General features: G+C 39.7%; 1 protein-coding gene across 1 annotated transcript in view; it reads left to right on the top strand.

Moving 5' to 3' along the window:
• LOC126116362 (protocadherin-like wing polarity protein stan) overlaps positions 1-15,708 on the top strand; it is a 365,097-nt gene extending 349,389 nt beyond the window's left edge. The window contains exon 43 of the mRNA XM_049915035.1: positions 7,529-15,708. The gene's annotated coding sequence lies outside the window, so the exon portion shown is untranslated. The remainder of the gene's footprint in view (positions 1-7,528) is intronic.
• Positions 15,709-21,399: the final 5,691 nt, after the last annotated feature.

Here is a 21,399-nt window from a genome sequence, read left to right as displayed (position 1 = left end):
TTCCCACCTCACCTATGCGAACCTATTGTCACCACACCCTCCACCCAGCAGTTTTTGCCCCCTCTATCCTTTCACCTCTTCCTTGTTCATGTCCCCTCACCCTCAATGAACCCGCCCATCATCTTTCTGCTTTCCTGCTCCTCTCCTCTTCCGCTCATGTGTTATGGCCATAGAACTTTTGTGGATCAATTCAACAGCGTACTGTAATTACCAGCCCTCTTTTCAGGATTACTTTTGAAAAACACTGGGAAAATTCCATTACAGACTTTTTCCAATAAATAATTTACTGCATTTCGTGTTTTGTGTGTCTTTTATTGTACTTCAGAGTGTGGAAATTCTGCTAAATGTATGTCATTGTTTCTGCCACACTTTTATATAATAATCTTGGGTGAACTATTTGTTGCAGCTGAAATGAAATATTTGAGTTTCCTCCTCAGATAGTTGTGTCTCTCTTCAATTTATTCATATATTGTGTTGGTACATTATTTGTTTGTGTAATTGAGTAATAGATTAGAAAGTAAGTTTCATTTATTGATCTGTGAAAACTTTTTTATTTCACGCATTCCTTTTTGGTGATGAAGGGAAGAGGTAAGACTAAACTTTAGTGCACTTTCTCACGAGTATGTTTTTGTAACTAGTATTTTCTATTGATATCATTTCTTGTGTATTATTTATCATGTTTTGCACTGGCTTTGTGACTTAAATGCATTTAGCTCCAGTTATAAAATGACTATATACTAGTTCCATATTTTTTTTAGACTGTTAACAATGTATTGTCCAGTTAAGTAGATTGAAAGAGTGTAATTTTGGCATAAATTTCATCTTATAGCAATCAGTCATTAAAAGAATTTGAAGGTAGAAGAAACAAGATAGAATATTTTCATCAGTTGTTTGGGATTATTGACTGTCATTAGCTTGATTGGCATGGCTCAGTGGATAGTGGCAAACTACAAATCCGAATGGACAATGTTTGATGCCCAGTTGGTCTAGGAATTTATCATCATTTATCACTTCTTTCACATGTGGCAGTGATTTATCAATTCGAAAAATGCAAAGGTGCCTAGTGGTTTCGAGTCCACATTAAACTAGGCTAGGAGAGTTGGATCAGAGATTAGAAGCAGACTAAGGGATACCACCTCCAATAGGACCACGCCTAGTGAAGGATAGGGTTTTCATACAAACCTTTTGGTTGAGGATAGCTTTATTTAGCTTGATAAAGATAGTAGATTTAATTCATGGTTGTAAATGATCTGTTTTGAAGTCATTTCATTATTCTTACTGTGCAAGCTGTATATTGTAACTTATTCATCTATCAATTAATGTTTAGCATCAATTTTGTGCAAAGTTAGGTGAAAAGGACAAAACATTCACCATCTCTATGAAAAAGAACTCTTTACTACCATGGATGCCTGAGCTACGGGCATTTGGAATCTAGCACTCCTGTGAACCTACCTATTGAATGTTGCAACTCTGTTCACATCAGCAACTCCCCAGCTCACCAAAATCTCATCTGCATTACCTGCCCTGCTCAAGTTGTTCTGTTGTATCCCATTTGGTGGTACATGTAAAACCTTTGAATTAAATGCTGAGCATGGGTAGAGATTGTTTGACCATAAAATAAGTACCGTACCCAACACTTCTGGTAAAAACAGACAACTTGTTGAGGCCCTGTGTCCTCCATTTAAGTCGGTGTACATCAGTATCAGTTTCAAATCAAAGACAAATGCTCATTCCACCAGAATTCAAGGAGCCTTGACTAAAGCCACTAAATCAAAACATTTGTCTCCTCAATATAACTTTGCTGAATCAGTGACCCCGGTGGGATATCATACAAACCAAGGTGCTAAGTGTGACTGTATATGTGAAACACCAGGATAGCTCTGATTTGCCCAGCACCACGCTTCACAAGATTCTCCCTGACTATTAAATTTCTACACTCTGTTGCAACCAGAAGGCCATTTGTAATTATCTTTCACTACAATGAGCATAAACACAAGTAAATAAGCATACCTTTACTTACCAGGACCAATGTGTGACATGAAGCAATAGTGTGACATAAGCTTTATTCATCTGATCAAAACACATCTAAATCTAGTTATCTTCGCAAACAGCAGATGAAATAACAAATGGTTCAAATGGCTCTGAGCACTATGGGACTTAACTTCTGAGGTCATCAGTCCCCTAGAACTTAGAACTACTTAAACCTAACCAACCTAAGGACATCACAAACATCCATACCCGAGGCAGGATTTGAACCTGCGACCATAGGGGTCACGCGGTTGCAGACTGTAGTGCCTAGAACCGCTTGGCCACCCTGGCCGGTGATAAAAGAACAATAAAGCATATTGCACCACTGAGGTCGTGCTGCCATTAGCAACATGGCCTCACCTTAGCCAATACCTGTTGCAGTCTGCCTAGAATGAGGGGACCACCACTACTCCTGTTTCTAACTTTTTCTCAGCCTGTGACCTCAGGCATACCACTTCCCCTGACTTTCATAACTAACTTTTTCCCCGCGGCTTCACCTGCATATGCATTTGACATGTATACTGCACTCGTCTCCTCCTCCATCCCTCTCTCTGTCCAACTCTCCCTCCCCCATCTCTCTGTCCATCTTACCCTCCCACTTCTATTTGTCCATCTCCTCCTCCTTCATCCCTCTCTCCATCCTCACCTACCCCTTTTCTCTGTCCATCCCTCCTTCCTCCTCTTCCATTTTCCATCTCTCTCTCTCTCTCTCTCTCTCTCTCTCTCTCTCTCTCTCTCTCTCTCGTCCCCACTCTCACTATCTACGCATCAACTCCTGCTCCCCCCTCCCACTCACTGCGTGCTCATCTCTTCCATCCCTGTCTCTGTCTGCTACCTCCTGCTCCCATTCTCCCAATATATCCATCACCTCCTCCTCCCCCCTCCCTATCAATGCAGTGTGTGTGGCCATTTCTTCCACCCTTGCCTCACTGTCTGTCTACCACTACTTTGTCTATATCTTCCTTCCACCTTCTCTGTTATCTGACCATCACCTCCTCCTCCTCCTCCTCCTCCTCCTGCCTCTTCCACTGCCCACCTCCTCCTCCCCTATCTCTGTATCCATCTTCTCTTTCTCCCCCTCTCTCTGTTAATCACGTCCTTCTCTCTCTCTCTCTCTCTCTCTCTCATTCTCCTCTGACCCCATCTTTCAGTCTATTTCCTCCTCCCCTCTCTCCCTATCCAGCACCTCCTGCCTCCCCTCTACCACTCCAGCTCCTCCTGCCTCCCCTCTCTGTATCCATCTCCTCCTGCCTCCCCTCTCCCTAATCATGTCTCCCCCTCTCTCTGTCCCCCACTCCTCCTTCCTCCTTGCGTCCATCACCTCTAACTCCCCTCTTGCTACCCATTCCCTCCTATGCCCTTTCTCTGTCCATCCCCCAGTTGTGCCATATGCATGTGTAGCCCCTGAAAAACAGGTTTATAAAGCAGGCTGATGCTACCTCACAACACACCCCTCTTTCAGGGCAGCCTCACATCAGAGGTTTGAAAACCATTTTTTGCCCTCGACTTACAGGGTATCGTGCAAAGCAGGCTCTGATGATCACACCATTGACAGCATGGTAAACCCTAATCTTCCTTCCTTACCTCTTCAAACTTAGCTGAATAACAGCTTGAAGAATTGACTACTTTTGTTTGTGGTATATTAGAAGCAAAATTTTAGGTGACAGTCACTTCGAGATGGGAATTGCTACCAGCATTCCTAATGCTGCTGCTGATACCAAATTGAACTGAAGGGTATGAACTGCCTGTTGTTTACATCAAAAATCTGAACTGCTCCTCTACCAGGGAATAATATTTTCCATTCTACTTTATCATTTGGCACCTGTACAGAAGAGACACAAACCACCTGGGAACTTTTCATGTGGAATGCCTCTGTGCAATTCTGAAATGTCAAGGTTACATATAAAATGCTGAAGTTCTTTGGATATATAATGCCTGACAAAAAATTGAAGCACCCAGAAGACATGATCAGATGTCAATGTAACTACGTACATGTTCACACCATTCATAGGGATGTAAAATATTAGTTGCAATTCTCCATGACTGGTGGCAGCACTGCTAGAGTACATTAATGTTGTTCATGTTTAGTGTTGTTACTAGGCCTCATGGAGGAAGTAAGGTGTGTGAATAGCATCAGACATTGAGGGATCACTGTGAAGGACATGAAAATGTCGCATACCATGAGAGGTGGCATAATCAACACCCTACAGAGTTTGAAACAATCTCCATTTGGCTAACTGGTCAAATACTGCAAGATCCAGATTAGTGGGGCATTCAGATGTGACAGTGGCCCAACGTTGGACTTCAGAGGAACTTGAGAGCAGACATACTCAGTGTCAAGGTTCCAGTCAACCATGCGTGAGTACAACAAGAGAGGGTCGAAATATTGTCACATCTACTGCTTCCTTTCAAGAACAAGTAATGGACTCTGCAGTATTTTGTGTCATCCTGTACCATTGGTCCATTGGTTGGAGACTAGCAGCAGCTGCACTAGGGAATTATCGTCCCATGCATAGGTTGTCACAACACAGCACAAACAGCTGCATTTGGTGTGATGCAATGACTGGATAGCATGGACTGCTGGTGAATGGAATTGTATTGTGTTCACTGATGAATATGGCAGTGATCTGAGGAGAAGTCCCATTCTTCCAATGTTCTGGAGAGGCACAGGGGTGTTTTTCCAAGTGTTGTGATGGGGTGTCAGGTATGACTTCAGGTCACAGCTGATAGTGATTGGGGGAACTCTGAGGGCCCAATGGTTCATCATGAACATCCTGTTTCCTCTTGTGTTCCCTCTCATGCAACGGTATCATGTTCCAATCCTTCAGCAGAACTGTGCTTGTCCTCATGTGGCACACATCTCTTTGAACTGTGTGCATGATGTTGAGGTCCTCTTCTGGCCAGCGAGATGCCTTGATCTGACCCTTACAGAACACTTGCAGAACTAGCTTGGACGACAACTCCATCTCACTGCTATTATCTAGGATATCAGTGCCCAGCAACAACAGTTGCCTCGAGAGTACAAATGCTTTGTGATGCCATTTGCAACCAAATCACTGCATGCAGCCTGACCAGAAGAGGATACTGTGTCATACTGATAAGTGGGCTCATACTGCCAAGTTCATTGCAAATTTGACTCAGTTTTTTAAGTGCTGAAGTATGTCACATATCTTCTCACCCATTAAGTTTTGTTTCATTTCCTACTCTCTTTCTGGGTATTTCATTATTTTTTTGTTAGGCTGTGTAACATGCACAGCATGGAGTTCCTCCTGTTTAAAGGCCATTTATGGTGGTATGGACACTTATGCAGATAGGTGATTTCAGACTACTTAAATTGGTATTTTATCAGAACCTCAGATTGGCAGGCATATAGCTGGTGATGAGTGCTTGCAATTACAGTGAAACCTAGCTGCAAACCTAGCTGCATGTGACATTTCTATCAACAGGAAATAACTTGCTCATGAAAGATCAAGTGGCAATGCAAAATAAAAGAACGTTAAACCGCTGATAAATAACCTTTTGTTTCACTGACGATTTCAAATCGGGCATATACCCAAGACATTTCTGGAGTTATACTTATAAGAACTTAATGCCAAACACCACACTGTGATAACACGTAAGAAAGCCAGCATCCATTTTAATTTTATCTGTTAATGACAGCAATCAGGTTTTCTGCATAGCGTATAACCACATCTTTAAGACAAAGCTCAGCTTTTATAGTCAAATTCATGCTTATTCCATAAGATGAGCAAGAGAATTGCTGTGTCAAGGAGGAAACCATGATGTCATCATCATCATCATCATCGTAAAAAATTGGTTATTTGAAACAAAAGATGGCTGCATTTTTCAGAGTGCCAAGTCCTACACACAACTTTTTTCATAAATATTGTGTCTTGTGCAAAAGCCTGACGTGAAATCATCTGTGAAACTAACGGTGACTAGTCAAAAGTACACACAGAGATTTTTATTGAAATTCCTGTTTTCCATGCTGGGAAAGGTGACAAAATTCACATTGACATTGAATTTATAGAGTAGCATGGAGAGCTGCATCAAACCGAAGACCACAACAACATTGAATTTATTTATTTATTTTATAGAGTGGCTGATGCTGATAAGCCAAAACATTATGACCACTGCCCGACGCAACACTGGATGCCACCTGGTGCCATTGCGGGTACATGACATGGTAACAAAAGTCTGTAAGTGGAACAGACATGGGCGGGGGATCACACTAGCAAAGATAAGGGCTGCAAATGGGGAAATCTGTTGAAATAAGTGACTTTGATAAAGGGCAGATGATTATTACAGAAGCTTGCGAACGAGAATCTCGAAAATGGCTAATCTGCTAAAATGTTCATGTGCTACTGTAGTGAGCATCTATGGAAAGAGGCAAAAGGACAGTGAAAGTACCACTAGGTGTGCTAAATGGTTGGATGCCCATGACTCTGCACAGAACATGGGGTTTGGAGGCCTGTCCACTCTGTAAAGTAGGATAGATGGTGTTCTGTGCCATCTCTGTAGAAAGGGCATAATACCTGTGCATGCACAAGTGTTTCAGAGCACACCGTTCATCGTACATTGTTGAAGATGGAACTCTGCTACAGACCGCCCCTATGTGTTCGCATGTTGACATGAAAACATCATCAGTTAGGATTGCAGTGGGCATGGGACCATTGGGATTTGACCATCAATCAATGGAAACATGTCGGCTCTTTGGGTGAAGCGCATTTTCGCTACACTATGTCAATGGTCCTCTTCACAAATGCCACCACTGAGGTGAATGGCGGCTCAAAACATGCAGTGTGCCATGGACGCAGGCTAGTGGGAGCAGTATTATGCTTGCATGGGACCTGTGGTAGTAATTGAAGACACACTGATAGCTGTGAACCATCTGCATCCCTTCATGCTCAAAGTCTTCACGGACAGTGATGTCATCTTGGTGGCAGAACTATGCTACAGTGGTTGGAGAAGCATTGTAGTGAACTCTCGTTGATGTTTTGGCAACCAGATTCATCTGGTGTAAATTCTATGGAACTCATCTGGGTCACTATGAGGCACCATCACAGCACATTCAAAATTAGTGGCCCATTATTTATGTGAATTACATGACCTGTGTATCTAATGCTACATACCACCAAGAACCTACCAATAAACTGCCAGATCCCTGCTAAGCAGTATCAGTTGCGTATTTCATTCTAAAGAGAGGTGAACCAGCTCTCAAGGAGGTGGTCATAATGGTTTGGCTCATCAGTGAGCATCACATTTGCTAGATAATGTGACAGAAATGTTATTCTGTTGAACTTATAAACTGAATACTTTTTAAATATCTGAACTTTACTTCATTAGAATAAAAGGTGTCAATTTTGTTGACGAATATTGTGTGACACTCATGCACCTTCTGCAAAATAATTTCACAGTAAAAAATATTATTTGTTACATTTAATGATAGAATAATTTCCTGTTTTAATTGCCTTTAATATTTCTTATTTTTTGCAGGAAGGATATGAGTGAGACACCAGTTTGAATATTCTGTTCAAAGACAGAGCAATGGACATGATCTGTCATGTGGAAGACATACATGTAAACACTACTGCTTCCTCTGCTTGCTTTCTTTTTCTCAACAATGAAGAGTCTGCAGTATTTTAATTTCTATTTATTTTAAAAAGTGTACTAAGAGATATGTATCTCTCAAAATGATGCAACAAACAAATTTGTGTTTAGGCCTGCTTGTCTCTGTTGGGGAAGAAGATTACCTTAGATGGACTGGTATTTTATCATTAAGTGCCATAAAGTAAGTGGTCCCTATGTAGGAGTTGCAGTCCATCATAAGAGAGGATTTGCAGCCCATCATAAGAGATATTTCTCTTGACTACTATATAGTGAGTGAGCAAAGTGAGAACATTATGCTTTGGTTCTTGCACGTTACATGGTTGCTTCCGTGCAGAGTATTTCACAACGAAAAACTTTATACACTTTTACTCTCTAATACATATGTGACTGCCAGTACCTAACTGTGATATTGTTTGTACGCTACCATTGTGACAATGAAGAAAAATATCTGCATCCTATGTGGCTGAAAAGCAAGCAGTGAAACAACTGCAGTGTTCAGTGAAAAGTCAGCAGTCAAGCGTCTGTAGCATTTTTAAGAAGATATTTCCTTTGTTGGCCTGAGCATTACAAAAGTGCTGTATAACTGGGTCATCTAAGGCTTATGTTGCAGGTTTTGAACAATAAAACAGCTGATTGTGTGGAGTTAGGCATTGTTCAGATTTTCAAATAGGCATCCTCAAATATTTGTTTTGCATACTACTGAACAATCAGTACACTCTAGCATTTATAAATAATACTTTTTAACTTTTAAAGTATAGCATTATTCTGTGAATTTCTTCCTTCAAAGAAAAGTGTTAGACGTGTGGTTGTCTAGTGTAATTAGGTGACAGTCAACACACATAAAGAAGTGTCATTGTAAAACTTATTAAATGTTTATGAATGTGACAATTTTAATGATAACCTGGGCAGATAATTTTGTTCATCCATTGAACATTGCATGAATAACAGTCAGGAAATGTGCAGATGCCACCACAGGCTGTGACCAGAAAGTCATTAATAGTGCAAAACAATCAATATGCACACATGAAAATTAATATATATCTTTTTAATTACTACGATGCCAACTAATTTAGCCCTGGAACTCTTGAGTAACATTGTCCTGCTAGGAAAGTAAAATCTGAACTAAAAGAATAGCTGTCAGAATGGAAATGAACTAACATTTGAGCAAAAAATAACAGTTTGTATTTAAAGAATGGTTGCAGAACAGTTGTATCAGACAACTATTGTTTCTTGCTAGGATACGTAGTTTTCAATCCGAATTAACATTTATCATTTTATACTGAGAATGATATGAGGTAAATTACTTATTTTGGTTGGTGTGTTTGTATTTTGTCTTTTGTGATTGTATATATTCTTATGTTTTTCATATGAACTCATGTCTTCTGTGCATTTTCACCTGAGAACTTCATACTATATCGTCAGTATTTACAACTTAACTTGCATGTTTTTTAAAATCAAAATTGTATATTTTCTGGTATTATTTGAATTTTTTAATACATGGAAATTGTGTGATGTACTCAACAAATATTTTTAATATTGGCTTGTACTAAAGTATAATTTTAAATTTTATGAGCAACATACAAATTCGAATATTTTTGTAAATTCTGGGTAGAACACTAATGCAGACATTATATTCAAAGCTACCTAGAAGCTTTTACAAGAGATGTTAATGGTATGTTAAATATTTTAGGAAAACCATGTGTTTTACTTCTTACAGAGTTACATAAGCTGTGTAATGAATGTGCATTTCTGCTTCCTCTGGGTCAATCAGCAATAATTGTAATTTTTCTGAATTAGAAACTGTATTATAAGGCAGAAAATTTAAAAGAATTTAACTCACATTTAATTACCTATTGTAAACCATTTTAAATGTTGGGGTTTAGCCTGTCATGATGACAATATCACCACCATATTCACCCATATCTGTCGTTTCTTTAATATAAATTTCCCTTCCATTCTCTTCCTGTTAGCCTTTTGTGATTTTTTTCTCATCTCTCTTTTTTTGAGTCTTCCATATTTTGTATCACATTATTTTTTTCTAACTACTTGCATGGTGATTAATTCTGTTCTTACATCTTGTATTCCCTCTTATAAAATCTTCACTTCAGCTTTGGATTGAACAAAATTCTTTATGCCATTTCAAAAATTTTAACTCTTGTCATAAATATTACGTGCTTTTGACATAACACATCTGTTTATCTGCTATTCATTCAACAGGACATAAGTCCTCTGAACTCTCCCCAGCATATAAACAATGTAAACTGCTGTGTCAGATGAAATAAATATCCTCAAGCACCCATAACATACATTAATGAACCATATATACTAGTCAGTACATCACTGCTTTAAGAACATCCAAGATTTTTGTGTGAAATTTGTGCATTTTGATAAAAAGAAAATTACATTCTAAAAATTATACAAAGATACTGGTAGGTTAAACATTAATTATCCTCAGGAGATGCAACTCCCAGTAGAAACACATAAAAATAGATAAAGCACTCCTAGCTTTTAGAACCACAGCTTCTTTCGTAAGCAGAGGAAAGAGAACATTGTGGACCCAGTGGGGGCTTGTCACTTAGACACCAAGCTAAGAGGGCCGACCTGGTATCAGAAGGAAAGTTATCAATACCTCTCAGAATTACAATATTATGAAAAGGACAGTTGCTATTCACCATATAGTGGAGATTCTAAGTCCCAGATAGGCACAACAAGAAGACTGTCAAACAAAGCTTTCGCCAAACATGCCTTCATCAGGAGTGGACAAAACACACACACACACACACACACACACAAAAGACACACACGCTAATGCAACTCGCACACACATGACCACTGTCTCTGTCTGATAAGGCCTTGGCAGCCAGAGACTGTGGTCACGTGTGTGTGAGTTGCATTCGTGTGTGTGTGTGTGTGTGTGTGTGTGTGTGTGTGTGTGTGTTCTGATGAAGGCCTGTTGGCTGAAAGCTACATTTGACAGTATTTTTGTTGTGCCTATCTGTGACTCAGCACCTCCGCTTTGTGGTAGGTAGGAACTATCCTTTTCATTATATCGTCATTATTCCATCTTGAATTTTTCAGTGATTGATCTCTGAGAATTAGGAATACTTTCATCTATTTTTTTTCTCTTTGTGTCCTCCATGCTGGGAGCTGTACTTCTGAAAGTAATATGGACTGTCTGCCTGTGAATCTGTCTGTTTCTCCTTATTGTGACCATCTCTTTTGTGTGTGTGTGTGTGTGTGTGTGTGGTATTGACTTTTTGATTACTGTGATAATAGATGTTTTTGTACTGTGATGGCATTCATATTATCTTATCACATTGTGCATTTGATTCACAGTGCAGCTTTGACATACTGTATATAAGATGCATGTACTGGATTTATTATTCTCAATTTAATTCAACTTCCACTTGTTATGTAGACTGCATTGCAAATCTGTAGTGAAATGTTTCACATAATTATATTGTAACATATCTTTTGTGTGTACAGTTTAGCCAGGATTGTTTGTCTGTTTAGTTGGTACAAAATTATGTCAATAATTTTTAATTGCCTTTTGAGGTTGTTTTATGAAAAATGAAAAGAATTGTATGTGGACCATGAAAGAGAAACTCAAAGTTTTGTTATCTTTTGAATGGTAAGTGTACAGTATTAGCAGGATATCTAACACTATTTCACTATTTTCATGCAAAATTATGCTTGACTGGTTCTGAATTCGAACTTCAGTGAATGTGAGTTTTTGGCATACTAACAAGTATGGGTGTGATTTTGAAGTAATTTTCTATCACTATCAAACAATGGTATAACTGAAAACAGTCATTTATCATATAGAGGAAGTGTTGAGCAGTTAATAGCTACATAATGACATAATAAGACTGAGCTTTCAAATGAGGAAGGGGCACACTCCTGTAATGGAAATTTGAAAGCTGAGCTACAGCTCAGCTTCTTGTTTACTGGCCTATTAACTCACAGAGGGAGAGAGGGAGTTGTGTCTGTGGGTGCACAATTGCATAGAGAGAAACACACATTTTTAAAGCTGAGTTCAGTGTCCAATTTCTTGTTTGTGTGTCTGTTGAGTGTGAAGTTCTTATGTAACACAGCAATTGGTTTGTTTTTCTCATTCTATTGTTTGTTTTTCACACAATCATATGACTTTCATGCATTTGTATAGAAGAGTGGTAAACTGTTTCCCACCCTTCTTCAGACATTCCTTGATCAACACAATCTAATAGTATTATCGTTCGTATAGTTTCTGTGAGATGTTATAACATTGTCTTGTAGATAATGGAATAAGTTAGAGTGAGGAAAGAACTGTGAATCTCTTCTGTGAACTACCTATTTGGAGGTGTGAACAGGAAAGAGAGTAAAAGAACTTGGTTTATAAATACATCCAATTGGCTCCCAACATTTCCTATATATCCATTACTTTAAACTGCCACTTGAAGTGTTCTCTACTACATACCGTTTTAAATAGTTCACAAAGGAGAAAAAAATATGGTGTTTCGTAGAACTAGATTAAGGGCACTATAATTCCATAAACTACAACACAAATATACGTTTGAAGGATTTGTGGATAACACTGCCAGGTCCAGCTATTAGCAACACAAATATCAAGATATTCTTATTCAAATGGAAATCTTTGTGCTAAGTGCCAAGCCTTCTATAAATACTTTTCAGTACTGTACACCACCAATATCTAAAAACCTTTAACAATTTCCAAATAGCTTTTTGTAAAATCAGACATGTCTATTTTGACTTCCTTAATGGCAAGGCATTAAGATCAAAGGTTTTTCTTAAAAATGAACACACTCTCCAGTCCCTTGACTATGTGATTTAAATACAACTCAAAGAATATGTGACTGCATATTTTTACACACTTTTATCTTCCATAAATAGTTTTCCCATTTATGAATGGATAATCTTGAGAGATGGAAATCATAATCTATATTGTTCATATTGGTAGCTATGAAATATTTTCAAAGGTGTCTGTCATATATTGAATTAAGGAGAAATGTAGAGATAAATTGATGCAGTGTGTTATATGAAGTTTACAAACAGTTCTCATAACTGTTAGCCCACAAACATTCAGAGAGTAAACTGTAAATGAGCACATCTTTTGAAAAATTAAAGATTTCAGTCGATTGAATCATTTGGTGTTGAAAATTACAGTTATATTTTTTACAAAGTTCTTGAATTTCATCTACGTCCATTGATCTTTTAATACTCTAAATATTTAAATTTTCTATTGCTTTTTTTTCTATTCTCATGTGGGTTAAGTGATTATGTGCCCCTCTTCATACAACACTAATACCTTAGCCTTTACTGTGTACATTCTTCGGGTGAATCATATATACATACGTACTACTACTACTACTACTACTGCTACTGCTACTATTACCATTACCACCACCACCACCACCACCACCACCTCTCTCTCTCTCTCTCTCTCTCTCTCTCTCTCTCTCTCTCTCTCTCTCTGTGTGTGTGTGTGTGTGTGTGTGTGTGTGTGTGTGTGTGTGTGTGTGTGTCACACATGTGAGGGAGAATTTTCCAAATAACGTTCGAAAATTACCCAAAATCACAGCTGGTATTGCCATAGACTGCTGTTGACTAGTATCATGCATGATATATGTGCTTGTCATGCCAGTAAGTGCTAACATGTTATGGCCTGTGAGTAGCTTGTTTTATGCTGTTGTGTAATATTCATTTAGCTATGCATGATAGGCACTTTATGATAATACAGACTTGAATAATTTTTGCAAATCTTCAGAACACTTTTATCGGAGGTATCAATCTATAGAAATCATTGGAATAATAATGACTATTATGATTTCATCACTTAACAATTAATGGGGCCTTACCGTTCTTATCCGTGTCAGTGCAATTGGCTATCAGTACCATTAGTAACATAAGCAGTTTTCCTGTGCTCGAGGGAGGAGTGACTGTAACACTTTTCAAGGGTACACCGATGTATTCATCTCTGCATTTCTGTATGTCTCAGTTAATAATAAATCTGTGTAACCACACTAAGACAATAGTACAAAAACTGATTTCAGCGATGAAAGTGACCGTGCCAAGGTGAAATTGTTAGTTGTAGTGTACAAGTAAAGGCCACTTCACACAAAAGCTTATGAACAAATATAATACCTTATAAGCAGACACATCATATTTTCTGATGCAGACAGTAGTCCTTATGTCTTAAGAAAATCTGATCAAAAGCTCAGACATTACATTGGTAAATGCCTCTTATCTCCTGTGAGACAAACATCCTTATTTTATTCTTTGCAAAATGTTTAATAGCCACTGCATCAGAAAAAATTGTCATTTATTTTTTTATTTGATATACTGGAGATATTTGGGATCGTGATAAACTTTGCATTATTTATCATTTTGAATTTAAAATAAGCCAACTCTAAATTCAATAAGGCATTTTGTTTGCCTATTAAGGATACAGAAAAAGAGATTAAGAAATATCTGGAAACAAATGAGGCAAAGACATATAGTGTTTTGTGTTTTCTAATTTGTAATTCATATAACAATCATATTATATTGTGTGCAGAATTAAGTAAATATGTGGCAGAAGCTAGACTGGAAACAGTATATAAGGGAAATGAGTGTAGAGAATGGAACTGTGAAGTAGGTTGTGTTAAGAAGTTTTATTAGTTCTAAGACATATTTTGCAATGATACGGCAATCTGTGGCAGCCTCTCCTGATGTTAGTTGTGCTATGGTGGTAGAGAAATTATACCTTTGCTTTCTTTTCTGAAAAGTGTGTCAGTTTCAAATCAGCTCTTCTGATATTCCTTGAATAAGTTTCTGTGTTGATTTCTGTGTGAAGAATATTTTACATAAACTAACTCCAGCCAACACAGCACTAAAGTAATTAATGATTTAGGGGACCACTCGGCACAATGAAGGCCAGATGATGTCAAAGCATGTGGCCCACCACTTTTGAAGTTGTGAATGCATTTTATTTGGGCAGTATTCTTCTATGTAGAACAATTTATGTAGTCACAAATGTTATTCAGTGTATTGTGTCTTTTATCAGTTGTGGTTGTAGCATGACTGAGTTAGAAATTCTTCAGTAAGGAATTCTCTAACTGATATGAGAGAGAACATTCAGTTGACTGTTTGTAATTTCTTTCTTTATAATTATTTTTTTTATTTGACAAACTTGTCATGCCTTACCTTTGGAATAATTTTGTTTATTAACTATTCTGTAAACTTTTATGTGATATGTTGTAGACTGCTCATTCATTTTTACATATGTTGATGTGTTCATAATTTAAGTTTCATTTGTGCAATAAGATGCCAAATTGAAATTTATTATTATTTGTGGCTCCATGAGAGTTTTGTACATTCCATAAAGTAATATTATTTATTTACCTGCTGTATGCTGCATAATGTCATTACATGTGCATTGCATCTCAGGTTGCAATAAGCATGCTTTAAAAGTACAATTTTTGTATCTAGACTATGATATTCTGCTGCATGCATTATGTATTAAAACCATTGGTTCCCTTCCCCAACTTTTCCATTCTGTGTGGGCATTGTGTTTGTGTTTGTATGTATGTGTGTGTGTGTGTGTGTGTGTGTGTGTGTGTGTGTGTGTGTGGAAACAACTATATTATCATTCTTTCAAATAGTTACTTCTGTTGTATATTTATTTCATATTTAATAAATATAGATGTGTATCTGTCAGCTATGAATTCAATGTAACTGTTCCATACAGTCAGTGCCTCATATATGTTGTGATTGCTAATGTGCCTAAATTCACAGCTGCACAATCAAGGAACATGTGTTTGGCCTTAACAGCCCATGTATGTGTAATGTATGTTTGTAAGTTTGTAAGTAGTGTGTTTATCTTGATAGTAGATTTAAAAGCCAGTATGTACTGTGCTAATAATTTATTTTTGCCATGAATACTCCTTGATCTCAAGCATGCATTTGTTTAAGCTTGATCACAGAAACATAATTAATGTAAATTATTTATTGATGTACAGAAGATGTGAAGCACTATTGTGCCCTACAAAATGTGTGAAACATTTGTTTAAATAAATTTTGCTGATTTTTTTAGTGAGTTGTCTTTGTTAAGTTACCCACCAATTACACATGGTGTATTGTGTTCCACATCAACATATAGTATCCATGGTTCATTGTACATGCAAAGAGAAATGAAAGAAATAGATGCACATAATTACCATGTATATAAGCAAAGTGCAAATATGATGATGAAATTAGAACAACACAACTACAGTGCCCATTTTTAATAGTTCTATGCATCTCCCTGTACTAATCCCCAGCCGTCCCTTGGTCAGTTGCCATGAACAGTGTAGGATAAAGACTGCTCTCTTCCACACTGCAATGTGGTCATACTTTAGTGCCGAGGAAATTTTATTCATTGTTATCTTAAGCAATGTTTCAGAAGGTTAAGCAATGTGAAAGGCTTTTGCCCCCTCAGCGCTGCCATGTGTTGGCCAATATCGTTCATTTCTCTTTGCTGCCATGTGTTGGTAAATTCATTCCCTCCACATTTCTCTGTCTCTCTCTCTCTCTCTCTCTCTCTCTCTCTCTCTCTCTCTCTCTCTGTGTGTGTGTGTGTGTGTGTGTGTGTGTGTGTGTGTGTGTTTGGAACATGCTATAGACACCATGTACGCCAAACTTATTATTACAATGAGTTATATTTACATTAAATGTAGTTTTCATTACAATTGATCTATAGTGAGGAGATCCTCTGGGATGGGGAACATGTCAGGAAACAACAATATACAATAAATATTTACAAAATAAGTACAGATATGATAATGTACCTTCCACTGTTTCCAAATGAAATTGCCTTGTGGATGTGGAATTGGTCATCACCATCATCATCATTTAAGACTGATTATGCCTTTCAGCGTTCAGTCTGGAGCATAGTCCCCCTTATAAAATTCCTCCATGATCCCCTATTCAGTGCTAACATTGGTGCCTCTTCTGATGGTAAGCCTATTACTTCAAAATCATTCTTAACCGAATCCAGGTACCTTCTCCTTGGTCTACCCCGACTCCTCCTACCCTCTACTGCTGAACCCACGAGTCTCTTGGGTAACCTTGCTTCTCCCAAGCGTGTAACATGACCCCACCATCTAAGTCTGTTCGCCCTGACTGCTACATCTATAGAGTTCATTCCCAGTTTTTCTTTGATTTCCTCATTGTGGATACCCTCCTGTCATTGTTCCCATCTACTAGTACCTGCAATCATCCTAGCTACTTTCATATCCATAACCTCAACCTTATTGATAAGGTAACCTGAATCTACCCAGCTTTCGCTCCCGTACAACAAAGTTGGTCGAAAGATTGATCGGTGCACAGATAACTTAGTCTTGCAGAAGAGAGCAGATCATAGTTGAGCGCTCACTGCATTAGCTTTGCGACACCTCGCTTCCAGTTCTTTCACTATGTTGCCATCCTGTGAGAATATGCATCCTAAGTACTTGAAACCATCCACCTGTTCTAACTTTGTTCCTCCTATCTGGCACTCAATACGTTTATATCTCTTTCCCACTGACATTAGTTTCGTTTTGGAGATGCTAATCTTTATACCATAGTCCTTAAATTTCTGATCTAGCTCTGAAATATTACTTTGCAAACTTTCAATAGAATCTGTCATCACAACTAAGTCATCCGCATATGCGAGACTGCTTATTTTGTGTTCACCTATCTTAATCTCACCCTGCCAGGCTATTTTTTCAACATATGATCCATAAATAATATGAACAACAGAGGAGACAGGTTGCAGTCTTGTCTTTCCCCTGAACCTACTCTGAACCATGAACTCAATTTACCATCAACTCTAACTGCTGCCTGACTGTCTATGTAAAGACCTTTAATTGCTTTCAAAAGTTTGCCTCCTATTCCATAATCTCGTAGAACAGACAATAACTTCCTCCTAGGAACTCGGTCATATGTCTTTTCTAGATCTATGAAGCATATATACAATTCCCTGTTCCACTCGTAACACTTCTCCATTATTTGCCGTAAGCTAAAGATCTGGTCCTGACAACCTCTAAGAGGCCTAAACCCACACTGATTTTCATCCAATTTGTCCTCAACTAATACTCGCACTTTCCTTTCAACAATACCTGAGAAGATTTTACCCACAACGCTGATTGAAGAGATACCTTTGTAGTTGTTACAATCTTTTCTGTTTCCATGCTTTTAGATTGGTGTGATTACTGCTTTCGTCCAGTCTGATGGAACCTGTCCCGATTCCCACGCCATTTCAATTATCCTGTGTAGCCATTTAAGACCCGACATTCCGCTGTATTTGATGAGTTCCGATTTAATTTCATCCACCCCAGCCACTTTATTGCACTGCAATCTATTGACCATTTTCTCCACTTCCTCAAATGTGATCCTATTTCCATCATCATTCCCATCCCATTGTACATCGAAATCTGAAACATTACTGATCGTATTTTCACCTACATTGAGCAACTCTTCAAAATATTCCCTCCATCTGCCTAAGGCATCAACAGGATTCACCAGCAGTTTTCCTGACCTGTCCAAAATACTTGTCATTTCCTTCTTACCTCCCTTTCGAAGACTGCTAATTACACTCCAGAATCGTTTTCCAGCAGCTTGACCCATAGTCTCCAACCTGTTTCCAAAGTCTTCCCAAGATTTCTTCTTGGATGCTGCAATTATCTGTTTGGCTTTGTTTCTTTCTTCAACATAACTTTGTCTACCTGAGTTCTACACTCCTGGAAATGGAAAAAAGAACACATTGACACCGGTGTGTCAGACCCACCATACTTGCTCCGGACACTGCGAGAGGGCTGTACAAGCAATGATCACATGCACGGCACAGCGGACACACCAGGAACCGCGGTGTGGGCCGTCGAATGGCGCTAGCTGCGCAGCATTTGTGCACCGCTGCCGTCAGTGTCAGCCAGTTTGCCGTGGCATACGGAGCTCCATCGCAGTCTTTAACACTGGTAGCATGCCGCGACAGCGTGGACGTGAACCGTATGTGCAGTTGACGGACTTTGAGCGAGGGCGTATAGTGGGCATGCGGGAGGCCGGGTGGACGTACCGCCGAATTGCTCAACACGTGGGGCGTGAGGTCTCCACAGTACATCGATGTTGTCGCCAGTGGTCGGCAGAAGGTGCACGTGCCCGTCGACCTGGGACCGGACCGCAGCGACGCACGGATGCACGCCAAGACCGTAGGATCCTACGCAGTGCCGTAGGGGACCGCACCGCCACTTCCCAGCAAATTAGGGACACTGTTGCTCCTGGGGTATCGGCGAGGACCATTCGCAACCGTCTCCATGAAGCTGGGCTACGGTCCCGCACACCGTTAGGCCGTCTTCCGCTCACGCCCCAACATCGTGCAGCCCGCCTCCAGTGGTGTCGCGACAAGCGTGAATGGAGGGACGAATGGAGACGTGTCGTCTTCAGCGATGAGAGTCGCTTCTGCCTTGGTGCCAATGATGGTCGTATGCGTGTTTGGCGCCGTGCAGGTGAGCGCCACAATCAGGACTGCATACGACCGAGGCACACAGGGCCAACACCCGGCATCATGGTGTGGGGAGCGATCTCCTACACTGGCCGTACACCACTGGTGATCGTCGAGGGGACACTGAATAGTGCACGGTACATCCAAACCATCATCGAACCCATCGTTCTACCATTCCTAGACCGGCAAGGGCACTTGCTGTTCCAACAGGACAATGCACGTCCGCATGTATCCCGTGCCACCCAACGTGCTCTAGAAGGTGTAAGTCAACTACCCTGGCCAGCAAGATCTCCGGATCTGTCCCCCATTGAGCATGTTTGGGACTGGATGAAGCGTCGTCTCACGCGGTCTGCACGTCCAGCACGAACGCTGGTCCAACTGAGGCGCCAGGTGGAAATGGCATGGCAAGCCATTCCGCAGGACTACATCCAGCATCTCTACGATCGTCTCCATGGGAGAATAGCAGCCTGCATTGCTGAGAAAGGTGGATATACACTGTACTAGTGCCGACATTGTGCATGCTCTGTTGCCTGTGTCTATGTGCCTGTGGTTCTGTCAGTGTGATCATGTGATGTATCTGACCCCAGGAATGTGTCAATAAAGTTTCCCCTTCCTGGGACAATGAATTCACGGTGTTCTTATTTCAATTTCCAGGAGTGTAGTATGTTGCCATTTTTGATACGCCTTCTTTTTTCTGTTACAGGCTGCCTTGACTGTGTCGTTCCACCAAGCTGTTTGCTTCATCCTACCTTTACACACTACTGTTCCAAGACATTCTTTAGCCACTTCTAGTACTGTGTCCCTGTACCTTGTCCATTCATTTTCCAATGACTGTAATTGACTATGTTCAACTAACTGGTACCTTTCTGAGATCACTGTTACGTACTTATGCCTGATTTCCTTATCCTGAAGTTTCTTCACTCTTATCCTCCTACATATGGACCTGACCTCCTCCACTTCCGCCCTCACAATACCAATTTCACCGCACATTAAATAGTGATCAGTGTCATCAAAGATTCCCCTGAATTCCTGATCTGTTATTATGTAGTCAATGACAGATCTGGCTCCCCTGCCTTCCCAAGTATACCAGTGAATGTTCTTATGTTTAAAAAAGGAGTTTGTGATTACTGGCACAGAGATCTAAGAGTTGTTTCCCGTTCCTGTTGGCCTCCATATCCTTTCCAAATTTACCCATAACCTTTTCATACTCTTCTGTTTGATATCCAATCCTGGCATTAAAATCACCCATGAGCAAAACACTGTCCTTGTCCTTTAACAACTACATCACTGAGTGTGTCATAAAAACTATCCATCTTATCTTGATCTGTCCCTTCACAATGCGAATATACTGACACAATCCTAATTTTCTTGCTAGACACTGTCAAATCTATCCACATCAGTCGTTCGTTTAAATACCTTATTGCAACTACGCTGGGTTCCATTTCTTTCCTGATGTAAAGCCCTACACCCCATTGTGCTATTCCTGCTTTGACTCCTGACAGGTAGACCTTGTATTCTCCCACTTCCTCTTCTTTCTCACTCCTTACCCGAAAGTCACTAACAGCTAAAACGTCCAACCCCATCTTACTTGCAGCCTCTGCCAGCTCTACCTTCTTCCCAGAGTAGCCCCCATTGATATTAATAGCTCCCCATCTCGTTACCATTCATTTGCCGAGTCGTATCTTAGCAGTCCCTGGTTTGTCAATTAGAGGTGGGACTCCGTCACCTCCAAAGGTCCGAGGCATTTTGCTCTGATTGTTGCCAGCTTCTTATTTAAAGTACCAGGGAAGTGGGTACAAAATCTAAGCTAATATCTTCATAATTTTTAACTCAACTTGACATTGTTAACATCATTGTCCTTAACACATATTGGCACAAAACACACTTTTCAGCCTAGTCAGGTAAAGTTATTCCATGTCAGGACCCTTTCATGAAATTGTTAATCTGAGAGAGAGCTGAATTCATGAGGAGGATGAAATTTGTAGGAACGTCAATAGTTAAATAAATGATGACCAAAGATTCATAACTAACATATTACGGCAATTAACGGTACTTAAAAATAGTTTCATTGTGAAAGAGACAGCATTCAAATGCATTTCAAGAACTAATTTTAATTTTTCCTGCGCACTCCACCTCCCGACATTGCACCTGGCAGTCTCTAGCCCCTGCACAATCCGCCAGACTGTGCTCTTCTCTCCCCACACCCATACCCTGCTATCCCACACGCTTCCCTGTCCTACTCCAGATAGTTGTTCATGTGACATTCA

The sequence above is a fragment of the Schistocerca cancellata genome, chromosome 1 (assembly GCF_023864275.1).
Source record: "Schistocerca cancellata isolate TAMUIC-IGC-003103 chromosome 1, iqSchCanc2.1, whole genome shotgun sequence".
Classification (NCBI taxonomy): Eukaryota; Metazoa; Arthropoda; class Insecta; order Orthoptera; family Acrididae; genus Schistocerca; species Schistocerca cancellata.
This window is presented reverse-complemented; position numbering and strand designations above follow the sequence as displayed.